This window comes from Scyliorhinus torazame, chromosome 17, assembly GCF_047496885.1.
Source record: "Scyliorhinus torazame isolate Kashiwa2021f chromosome 17, sScyTor2.1, whole genome shotgun sequence".
NCBI classification, from domain to species: domain Eukaryota; kingdom Metazoa; phylum Chordata; class Chondrichthyes; order Carcharhiniformes; family Scyliorhinidae; genus Scyliorhinus; species Scyliorhinus torazame.
This window is the reverse complement of record NC_092723.1, coordinates 84,031,665-84,043,631: the sequence shown is the minus strand read 5'-3', so window position 1 is coordinate 84,043,631 and position 11,967 is coordinate 84,031,665. Positions and strand designations below refer to the sequence as shown.

Genomic DNA, 11,967 nt, shown 5'->3' with positions numbered 1-11,967 from the left:
ACTTTATTCATAAAAATTTATCATGAGCATTACAGAAACATTTCAAATTGTCTTGACTGTACATTTCCGGCAGGGTTACATGTTGCCTTGACTTTCGTTCATTCAATTATGATATTGTCGTACAAATATCACTCTTTACATTACAATTCCTTCTTAAATATTTACAGTGGCATGTTTGTTTTATACATTGGAGTGTTGGTTGCCCAGACCGAGGGGCTTTACACTGTTACCCGCCCCTCGGTGTACATTTGCTGGAAAGACTTTACACAGTGGTCTTTCCCCATTGCGCCTTGGCGGCAGCTGCCCCAAGCTTGAGTGCGTCCCTCAGCACGTAGTCCTGGACCTTGGAATGTGCCAGTCTGCAACACTCGGTCGAGGACAATTCTTTGCACTGGAAGATCAGCAAGTTTCGGGCAGACCAAAGAGCGTCTTTTACCGAGTTGATGACCTTCCAGCAGCAGTTGATATTTGTCTCGGTGTGTGTCCCTGGAAACAGTCCGTAGAGCACAGAGTCCTGTGTCACAGATCTGTTTGGGATAAACCTTGACAAATACCACTGCATCTCTCTCCAGACCTTCTTTGCAAAGGCACATTCCACAAGGAGGTGTGTGACCGTCTCATTTCCCCCACAGCCACTCCGAGGGCAGCGTGCATTGGTGCAGAGCCTTCGGGTGTGCATGAAGAATCTGACAGGGAGGGCCTTTCTCACCACCAGCCAAGCTAGGTCTTGGTGCTTGTTTGAAAGTTCTGGTGATGAGGCGTTCTGCCAGATGACTCTGGCAGTCTGCTCAGGGAACCATCCAACGTCCTCCACGGTCTCCTTTTCCCTGAGGGCCTCGAGGACATTACGTGCTGACTACTGCTTCATTGCCTTGTGGTCAAAGGTGTTTTCCTTCAAAAACTTTTCCACAAAGGACAGGTGGTACGGTACGGTCCAACTACTTGGAGCGTTCCGCGGCAATGAGGCCAGGCCCATCCTTCGCAACACCGGGGACAGGTAGAACCTCAGTATGTAGTGACACTTGGTGTTTGCATACTGGGGGTCCACGCACAGCTTGATGCAGCTGGACACAAAGGTGGCCAACAGGATGAGGGAGGCGTTGGGTACGTTCCGCCCTCCCTTCTCCAGAGGTTTGTACATGGTGTCCCTTCGGACACGGTCCATCTTGGATCGCCAGATAAATTTGAAGATGGCCCGGGTGACTGCTGTGGCGTAGGGTCGGGTTATGGGCCAGACCTGCGCCACGTACAGTAACACCGAGAGTACCTCACACCTGATGACCAGGGTTTTGCCCGCAATGGAGAGGGAGCGTTGCTCCCACCAGCCCAGTTTCTGTCTTACCTTTCCTATGCGCTCCTCCCAGTTTTTGGTGCACGCCCCAGCAGCTCCGAACCATATCCCCAGCACCTTCAGGTAATCTGACCTGACAGTGAAGGGGACAAAGGACCGGTCGGCCCAGTTCCCAAAGAACATGGCCTCGCTCTTGCCCCGGTTTACCTTGGCTCCAGAGGCCAGTTCAAACTGGTCGCAGGTGGTCAAGAGCCTGCGTACAGACGCGGGATCTGAGCAGAAGACGGCAACGTCGTCCATGTACAGGGAGGCCTTGACTTGCATGCCTCCACTGCCTGGGATCGTCACTCCTCTTATACCCGGATCCCTCCTGATGGACTCGGCAAAAGGTTCTATGCAACACACAAAAAGGGCAGAGGAGAGAGGGCAGCCCTGCCTGACTCCAGATCTGATCTGGAACTTTTCTGATTCCCACCCATTGATTGAGACTGCGCTATAGATGTTTGTGTAGAGCAGTTTGATCCAATTGCGAATTCCCTCCCCAAACCCCATTTTGGAGAGCACATCCATCATGTAGGTGTGCGATATTCTGTCAAAAGCCTTCTCCTGGTCAAGGCTGATGAGGCAAGTGTCCACCCCCCTGTCCTGCACGTAGGCGATCGTATCCCTGAGTAGCGCGAGGCTATCAGAGATCTTCCTGCCGGGTACAGCACAGGTCTGGTCAGGGTGGATCACCGACTCCAGAGCAGACCTGACCCGATTGGCGATGACCTTTGCTAGAATTTTGTAGTCCACATTCAACAGTGAAATGGGTCGCCAATTTCGAATTTCTTCCCTTTCCCCCTTCTGCTTGTAGATGAGGGTGATGATGCCTTTCCTCATGGACTCTGACATGCTGCCTTCCAGAAGCATACTCTCGTACACTTCCAGCAGGTCTGGGCCCATCCAGTCCCACAGAGCCGAATACAACTCAACCGGTAAGCCGTCGCTTCCGGGAGTTTTACTCGTCTCGAAGGACTTGGCGGCCTTTGTCAGCTCGTCCAGAGTTAGTGGTTTGTCCAGGTTTTCCAGCTCGCTGTCGCCTATGACCTCCGTGATAGTCGACAGGAAAGTCTGGGAAACAGTGCTATCTGTTGGCTTCAGGTCATACAGTCCGGCATAAAAGGATTGGCTGATCCTCAGGATGTCAGACTGCGATGACTTTTCAGAGCCATCTTCTTCCTTCAGGCTGCTGATCACAGAGGTGTCTCTGTGCACCTTTTGGAAGAAGAAGCGTGAGCACTTTTCGTCCTGCTCCACGGAGCGGACTCTGGAACGGAAGATAACCTTGGAGGCCTCCGAGGTGTAGAGCGAGGCTTGCTGGCTCTTCACCTCTTGGAGATCCTCCTTGACATCCACCCCCATCGACTGCAGCTGGAGCAAATTTTGCATACTTTTCTGGAGCCTGGACATGACCCCTCGTCTCTCTCTCACCTTTTGAACGCCCTTGAGGATGAAAAGCCTCTTGATATTCCCCTTGATTGCTTCCCACCAGAGATGTGGGGCCTCAAAGAGGGGTTTCACGGTTCTCCAACCTTTGTAATCCCTCCTGAGTTCCTCGATGTTCTCAGGGGTCAGCAGTTTTACATTTAGCTTCCACGTCCCCCTGCCTACCCCCTGGTCTTCCTGCAGGTGGCAGTCGGCCAGTAGGAGGCAGTGGTCAGAGAAGAACACCGGCGTTACGTCGGTGGACCTGACCGTGAAAGCTCGGGACACAAAAAAGAAGTCTATCCTGGAGCGGACGGACCCGTCTGGCCGTGACCATGTGTATCTACGCTGCGCGCCGTCTGCAGGGTTGCTGCAGACGTCGAGCAGCTTGGCGTCTTTTACCGTTTCCATCAGGAGTCTGGACGTAGCGTCTAGTTTGCTGTCGGCTTTGCTGGATCGTCCAGCCGCATCGATGATGCAGTTGAAGTCACCACCCAGGATGACCGGCTTGGAGGTGGCCAACAGCAGTGGGAGTTGCTGAAGAACTGCCAGCCGCTCACTTTTTACGGCCGGGGCGTACACATTAATAAGTCTGAGAGGGGTGTTCTTGTATTTCACGTCTGCTACGAGGAGGCGCCCGCCCACCACCTCCTTAACGTCGGAGATGGTGAAGTTGCCTCCCCGCAGCAGAATACCCAGGCCGGAGGAGCGGCAGTCGTTTCCTCCTGACCAGATGGATGGCCCGTGGGACCACCAGCTCGACCAGCGCCTGTAGTTGCTGAGGTGCGGAATTCCGCACTCCTGCAGGAACAGTAGGTCAGCTTTTACATTTGCCAAATAGTTGAGTGTGGCTACACACCGCGAAGTATCTTTGATGCTTCGCACATTTATGGATGCAATTTTTAAACCCATTATAAAAAAGATAGATTTACCAGTCTCAAGAGTCCAGAGTCTATACAGTTGGCTGTTCCAGCTGTTCGATGTTCCCCAGCATGCCGGTGGTGCTCGCAAACTTTAGCACAGTTGCAGGGCTGAGAAAACTGTTCTGGTCCGTACTGGCCCCGTGATTTGGATGCAGATGCATTGGGGGGGTGGTGTAGCCCTGGGGTTCGTCGTGGTAGTCAGTAGGTGTTGGGGTTGCAGGCCGGTCTTCACCTGGGTTGTTGCTGCTCGTTGCTATCGGGGGTTGGTCTGTGACCTTGTTTTCTTCCCGGTCGGTGGTCTGGGGGGTCTGTGCCTTCCGTTCCATGTTGGTGCTTTGCCTCTTTATCTGAGGCCGATTCTTGTCCTGTTTTCCCTCATCGGATGAGGTGTCGGCACTAAGTGCGCCGGCTGAGAGGTGTCGCTTTTTGCCACTACCCCTCAGAGGGTTCTTCAGTTTGTTTTTTTGTTTCCTCTTACGTTTGTCCCTGTTCACGGTTTCCCAGGGCTCTTTATTCTTTGTCCCATCCTCTTCCTCTTCCATTGAGTGTTCCTCATCAGATGGGGCTGGGGTTGGGTTGTCAGGAGGTGCTGGGGCCTCCTCTTTTTGTTGGGGGCCCTTCTGTTGCTTTTCCTCATTCTGAACCGTGGTGTCTTTTTCGGTGGAGGGTGTATGCACCTCCTCTCTGGTCGCCTTTTTAACTCCGCTGCTGATGATTTCAGCGTATGTCGCCCCGCGTTTCGGGCAGGCCCTGTAAAGATGGCCGGCCTCCCCACACAGGTTGCAGCACTTGTCTTCTTTGCAGTCCTTAGTCATGTGTCCCTCCTGCCTGCAGTTCTTGCAGAAGGTCACACTGCAGTTTGCGGCAACATGCCCCGTTTTGCCACAGGTGTGGCATACACGTGGCTGTCCCACGTAGTAGAGGTAGCCACGATTTACTCCAATAGCGAAATTGGAGGGGGGATGCAGGATGGCTCCGTTGCTGTCCGTTCTTAGGGTCACCTTGACCTGGTGCTCACTTGTCCAGATGCCGAAGGTGTCTTTCACTTGCACGCTGTCACTTTTCAGCTCAGCGTACCTGGCGAGGAAGGTGAGCACATCAGATACAGGGACGTGGGGGTTGTACGTGTGCAGTGTAACAACCCGATTTCGCTGTGCCGGTAGCGTAAACAGAGGTTCCGCAGTCAGGATCGACAAGGGACTCTGGTTACCTTTTTCCTTGAAGACGTTCAAGAATTTGATGCACGCTGCGACGCTCTTGAAGGTGACATCAAAGAAACCATTCTTGGGGAAGTTTTGCAAGCAGAAGATCTCTGTTGCTTTAAACACACAGCACTCGAGCAGCACCTTCTTCACGAAGTGTTTCCGGTCCCAAGGTGACTCTCCATCCGTTTTCTTCACTGTGACTCGGACAGTGTTTCGCACGCCCCAGCCTGGTGGTCGGGATGCAGCTGCATCCATAGCTCGTACGTTGGGTGTGAAACTGTATCGGCGTTAGGCCTAAACCCGAGGTTTAGGCCAGCATGTAGATCCACCAATAGCAGCCAAGCTCCAAACGTTTCTTCTTTGACGACTTCAATCCCTCCGAGTTCTCCAATCCACGATCGTCATCGAAATCCTCAGCTTCCCTCGATCAAATGAGACTACACTTGATCTTAGCCAAAAGGCCGAGAAGCGGAGTAATCCACATTCAACAGTGAAATGATGTGGAGATGCCGGCGTTGGACTGGGGTGAGCACAGTACGAAGTCTTACAACACCAGGTTAAAGTCCAACAGGTTTGTTTCAATGTCACTAGCTTTCGGAGCGCTGCTCCTTCCTCAGGTGAATGAAGAGGTATGCTCCAGAAACATATATATAGACAGATTCAAAGATGCCAGACAATGCTTGGAATGCGAGCATTAGCAGGTGATTAAATCTTTACAGATCCAGAGATGGGGTAACCCCAGGTTTGAGAGGTGTGAATTGTGTCAAGCCAGGACAGTTGGTAGGATTTTGCAGTGAAATGGGTGGTCAATTTTGAATTTGTTTGCTTTCCCCCTTGTGCTTGTAAGATGAGGCCTTTCGTCATCCTTCATCACACCCCGTAGAAGCTGAGTAGCAGCAGCCACTTGACGAAGCGTTTTGTTGTGTGATGAAAGAAATGTGAATAAAGTGTATATTTGTATGTGTTTGAGCTGTTTTTTGACTTTGAAATTCCCCATAAAGGGGTGGTGTGCACCGTTCCTGGAGATACTGCAATACCAGGTCGATGCGTGGAGTGGACGGAGCAAGCCCCTATTCCATCTCCCTGCTCCAAAAATCAATTTAATATATGGTCCCCAGATAAGGGACGTATCAGATATTAAACTGATAAGAACAGATTTTTTTTTTTTTTTTTTTTAATTCAAAAAAATATACTTTATTCATAAAAATTTATCATGAGCGTTACAGAAACATTTCAAATTGTCTTGACTGTACATTTCCGGCAGGGTTACATGTTGCCTTGACTTTCTTCCATTCAATTTTGATATTGTCGTACACATATCACTCTTTACATTACCATTCCTTCTGAAATATTTACAGTGGCATGTTTGTTTTATTCATTGGAGTGTTGATTGCCCAGACCGAGGGGCTTTACACTGTTACGCGCCCCTCGGTGTACATTTGCTGGAAAGACTTTACACTGTGGTCTTTCCCCATTGCGCCTTGGCGGCAGCTGCCCCAAGCTTGAGTGCGTCCCTCAGCACGTAGTCCTGGACCTTGGAATGTGCCAGTCTGCAACACTCGGTCGAGGACAATTCTTTGCACTGGAAGATCAGCAAGTTTCGGGCAGACCAAAGAGCGTCTTTTACCGAGTTGATGACCTTCCAGCAGCAGTTGATATTTGTCTCGGTGTGTGTCCCTGGAAACAGTCCGTAGAGCACAGAGTCCTGTGTCACAGATCTGTTTGGGATAAACCTTGACAAATACCACTGCATCTCTCTCCAGACCTTCTTTGCAAAGGCACATTCCACAAGGAGGTGTGTGACCGTCTCATTTCCCCCACAGCCACTCCGAGGGCAGCGTGCATTGGTGCAGAGCCTTCGGGTGTGCATGAAGAATCTGACAGGGAGGGCCTTTCTCACCACCAGCCAAGCTAGGTCTTGGTGCTTGTTTGAAAGTTCTGGTGATGAGGCGTTCTGCCAGATGACTCTGGCAGTCTGCTCAGGGAACCATCCAACGTCCTCCACGGTCTCCTTTTCCCTGAGGGCCTCGAGGACATTACGTGCTGACCACTGCTTCATTGCCTTGTGGTCAAAGGTGTTTTCCTTCAAAAACTTTTCCACAAAGGACAGGTGGTACGGTACGGTCCAACTACTTGGAGCGTTCCGCGGCAATGAGGCCAGGCCCATCCTTCGCAACACCGGGGACAGGTAGAACCTCAGTATGTAGTGACACTTGGTGTTTGCATACTGGGGGTCCACGCACAGCTTGATGCAGCTGGACACAAAGGTGGCCAACAGGATGAGGGAGGCGTTGGGTACGTTCCGCCCTCCTTTCTCCAGAGGTTTGTACATGGTGTCCCTTCGGACACGGTCCATCTTGGATCGCCAGATAAATTTGAAGATGGCCCGGGTGACTGCTGTGGCGTAGGGTCGGGTTATGGGCCAGACCTGCGCCACGTACAGTAGCACCGAGAGTACCTCACACCTGATGACTAGGGTTTTGCCCGCAATGGAGAGGGAGCGTTGCTCCCACCAGCCCAGTTTCTGTCTTACCTTTCCTATGCGCTCCTCCCAGTTTTTGGTGCACGCCCCAGCAGCTCCGAACCATATCCCCAGCACCTTCAGGTAATCTGACCTGACAGTGAAGGGGACAAAGGACCGGTCGGCCCAGTTCCCAAAGAACATGACCTCGCTCTTGCCCCGGTTTACCTTGGCTCCCGAGGCCAGTTCAAACTGGTCGCAGGTGGTCAAGAGCCTGCGTACAGACGCAGGATCCGAGCAGAAGACGGCAACGTCGTCCATGTACAGGGAGGCCTTGACTTGCATGCCTCCACTGCCTGGGATCGTCACTCCTCTTATACCCGGATCCCTCCTGATGGACTCGGCAAAAGGTTCTATGCAGCACACAAAAAGGGCAGAGGAGAGAGGGCAGCCCTGCCTGACTCCAGATCTGATCTGGAACTTTTCTGATTCCCACCCATTGATTGAGACTGCGCTATAGATGTTTGTGTAGAGCAGTTTGATCCAATTGCGAATTCCCTCCCCAAACCCCATTTTGGAGAGCACATCCATCATGTAGGTGTGCGATATTCTGTCAAAAGCCTTCTCCTGGTCAAGGCTGATGAGGCAAGTGTCCACCCCCCTGTCCTGCACGTAGGCAATCGTATCCCTGAGTAGCGCGAGGCTATCAGAGATCTTCCTGCCGGGTACAGCACAGGTCTGGTCAGGGTGGATCACCGACTCCAGAGCAGACCTGACCCGATTGGCGATGACCTTTGCTAGAATTTTGTAGTCCACATTCAACAGTGAAATGGGTCGCCAATTTCGAATTTCTTCCCTTTCCCCCTTCTGTTTGTAGATGAGGGTGATGATGCCTTTCCTCATGGACTCTGACATGCTGCCTTCCAGAAGCATACTCTCGTACACTTCCAGCAGGTCTGGGCCCATCCAGTCCCACAGAGCCGAATACAACTCAACCGGTAAGCCGTCGCTTCCGGGAGTTTTACTCGTCTCGAAGGACTTGGCGGCCTTTGTCAGCTCGTCCAGAGTTAGTGGTTTGTCCAGGTTTTCCAGCTCGCTGTCGCCTATGACCTCCGTGATAGTCGACAGGAAAGTCTGGGAAACAGTGCTATCTGTTGGCTTCAGGTCATACATTCCGGCATAAAAGGATTGGCTGATCCTCAGGATGTCAGACTGCGATGACTTTTCAGAGCCATCTTCTTCCTTCAGGCTGCTGATCACAGAGGTGTCTCTGTGCACCTTTTGGAAGAAGAAGCGTGAGCACTTTTCGTCCTGCTCCACGGAGCGGACTCTGGAACGGAAGATAACCTTGGAGGCCTCCGAGGTGTAGAGCGAGGCTTGCTGGCTCTTCACCTCTTGGAGATCCTCCTTGACATCCACCCCCATCGACTGCAGCTGGAGCAAATTTTGCATACTTTTCTGGAGCCTGGACATGACCCCTCGTCTCTCTCTCACCTTTTGAACGCCCTTGAGGATGAAAAACCTCTTGATATTCCCCTTGATTGCTTCCCACCAGAGATGTGGGGCCTCAAAGAGGGGTTTCACGGTTCTCCAACCTTTGTAATCCCTCCTGAGTTCCTCGATGTTCTCAGGGGTCAGCAGTTTTACATTTAGCTTCCACGTCCCCCTGCCTACCCCCTGGTCTTCCTGCAGGTGGCAGTCGGCCAGTAGGAGGCAGTGGTCAGAGAAGAACACCGGCGTTACGTCGGTGGACCTGACCGTGAAAGCTCGGGACACAAAAAAGAAGTCTATCCTGGAGCGGACGGACCCGTCTGGCCGTGACCATGTGTATCTACGCTGCGCGCCGTCTGCCGGGTTGCTGCAGACGTCGAGCAGCTTGGCGTCTTTTACCGTTTCCATCAGGAGTCTGGACGTAGCGTCTAGTTTGCTGTCGGCTTTGCTGGATCGTCCAGCCGCATCGATGATGCAGTTGAAGTCACCACCCAGGATGACCGGCTTGGAGGTGGCCAACAGCAGTGGGAGTTGCTGAAGAACTGCCAGCCGCTCACTTTTTACGGCCGGGGCGTACACATTAATAAGTCTGAGAGGGGTGTTCTTGTATTTCACGTCTGCTACGAGGAGGCGCCCGCCCACCACCTCCTTAACGTCGGAGATGGTGAAGTTGCCTCCCCGCAGCAGAATACCCAGGCCGGAGGGGCGGCAGTCGTTTCCTCCTGACCAGATGGATGGCCCGTGGGACCACCAGCTCGACCAGCGCCTGTAGTTGCTGAGGTGCGGAATTCCGCACTCCTGCAGGAACAGTAGGTCAGCTTTTACATTTGCCAAATAGTTGAGTGTGGCTACACACCGCGAAGTATCTTTGATGCTTCGCACATTTATGGATGCAATTTTTAAACCCATTATAAAAAAGATAGATTTACCAGTCTCAAGAGTCCAGAGTCTATACAGTTGGCTGTTCCAGCTGTTCGATGTTCCCCAGCATGCCGGTGGTGCTCGCAAACTTTAGCACAGTTGCAGGGCTGAGAAAACTGTTCTGGTCCGTACTGGCCCCGTGATTTGGATGCAGATGCATTGGGGGGGTGGTGTAGCCCTGGGGTTCGTCGTGGTAGTCAGTAGGTGTTGGGGTTGCAGGCCGGTCTTCACCTGGGTTGTTGCTGCTCGTTACTATCGGGGGTTGGTCTGTGACCTTGTTTTCTTCCCGGTCGGTGGTCTGGGGGGTCTGTGCCTTCCGTTCCACGTTGGTGCTTTGCCTCTTTATTTGAGGCCGATTCTTGTCCTGTTTTCCCTCATCGGATGAGGTGTCGGCGCTAAGTGCGCCGGCTGAGAGGTGTCGCTTTTTGCCACTACCCCTCGGGGGGTTCTTCGGTTTGTTTTTTTTGTTTTCTCTTTCGTTTGTCCCTGTTCACGGTTTCCCAGGGCTCTTTATTCTTTGTCCCATCCTCTTCCTCTTCCATTGAGTGTTCCTCATCAGATGGGGCTGGGGTTGGGTTGTCAGGAGGTGCTGGGGCCTCCTCTTTTTGTTGGGGGCCCTTCTGTTGCTTTTCCTCATTCTGAACCGTGGTGTCTTTTTCGGTGGAGGGTGTATGTACCTCCTCTCTGGTCGCCTTTTTAACTCCGCTGCTGATGATTTGAGCGTATGTCGCCCCGCGTTTCGGGCAGGCCCTGTAAAGATGGCCGGCCTCCCCACACAGGTTGCAGCACTTGTCTTCCTTGCAGTCCTTAGTCATGTGTCCCTCCTGCCTGCAGTTCTTGCAGAAGGTCACACTGCAGTTTGCGGCAACATGCCCCGTTTTGCCACAGGTGTGGCATACTCGTGGCTGTCCCACGTAGTAGAGGTAGCCACGATTTACTCCAATAGCGAAATTGGAGGGGGGATGCAGGATGGCTCCGTTGCTGTCCGTTCTTAGGGTCACCTTGACCTGGTGCTCACTTGTCCAGATGCCGAAGGTGTCTTTCACTTGCACGCTGTCACTTTTCAGCTCAGCGTACCTGGCGAGGACCGTGAGCACATCAGATACAGGGACGTGGGGGTTGTACGTGTGCAGTGTAACAACCCGATTTCGCTGTGCCGGTAGCGTAAACAGAGGTTCCGCAGTCAGGATCGACAAGGGACTCTGGTTACCTTTTTCCTTGAAGACGTTCAAGAATTTGATGCACGCTGCGACGCTCTTGAAGGTGACATCAAAGAAACCATTCTTGGGGAAGTTTTGCAAGCAGAAGATCTCTGTTGCTTTAAACCCACAGCACTCGAGCAGCACCTTCTTCACGAAGTGTTTCCGGTCCCAAGGTGACTCTCCATCCGTTTTCTTCACTGTGACTCGGACAGTGTTTCGCACGCCCCAGCCTGGTGGTCGGGATGCAGCTGCATCCATAGCTCGTACGTTGGGTGTGAAACTGTATCGGCGTTAGGCCTAAACCCGAGGTTTAGGCCAGCATGTAGATCCACCAATAGCAGCCAAGCTCCAAACGTTTCTTCTTTGACGACTTCAATCCCTCCGAGTTCTCCAATCCACGATCGTCATCGAAATCCTCAGCTTCCCTCGATCAAATGAGACTACACTTGATCTTAGCCAAAAGGCCGAGAAGCGGAGTAATCCACATTCAACAGTGAAATGATGTGGAGATGCCGGCGTTGGACTGGGGTGAGCACAGTACGAAGTCTTACAACACCAGGTTAAAGTCCAACAGGTTTGTTTCAATGTCACTAGCTTTCGGAGCGCTGCTCCTTCCTCAGGTGAATGAAGAGGTATGCTCCAGAAACATATATATAGACAGATTCAAAGATGCCAGACAATGCTTGGAATGCGAGCATTAGCAGGTGATTAAATCTTTACAGATCCAGAGATGGGGTAACCCCAGGTTTGAGAGGTGTGAATTGTGTCAAGCCAGGACAGTTGGTAGGATTTTGCAGTGAAATGGGTGGTCAATTTTGAATTTGTTTGCTTTCCCCCTTGTGCTTGTAAGATGAGGCCTTTCGTCATCCTTCATCACACCCCGTAGAAGCTGAGTAGCAGCAGCCACTTGACGAAGCGTTTTGTTGTGTGATGAAAGAAATGTGAATAAAGTGTATATTTGTATGTGTTTGAGCTGTTTTTTGACTTTGAAATTCCCCATAAAGGG

At 52.0% G+C, this 11,967-nt stretch overlaps 1 non-coding gene across 1 annotated transcript; it reads right to left on the bottom strand.

Annotated features, from left to right (window-relative positions):
- Positions 1-5,889: 5,889 nt before the first annotated feature.
- Positions 5,890-6,077, bottom strand: LOC140394666 (U2 spliceosomal RNA). Its single transcript, XR_011935960.1, has one exon. It is a non-coding gene; the product is annotated as a U2 spliceosomal RNA (small nuclear RNA).
- Positions 6,078-11,967: the final 5,890 nt, after the last annotated feature.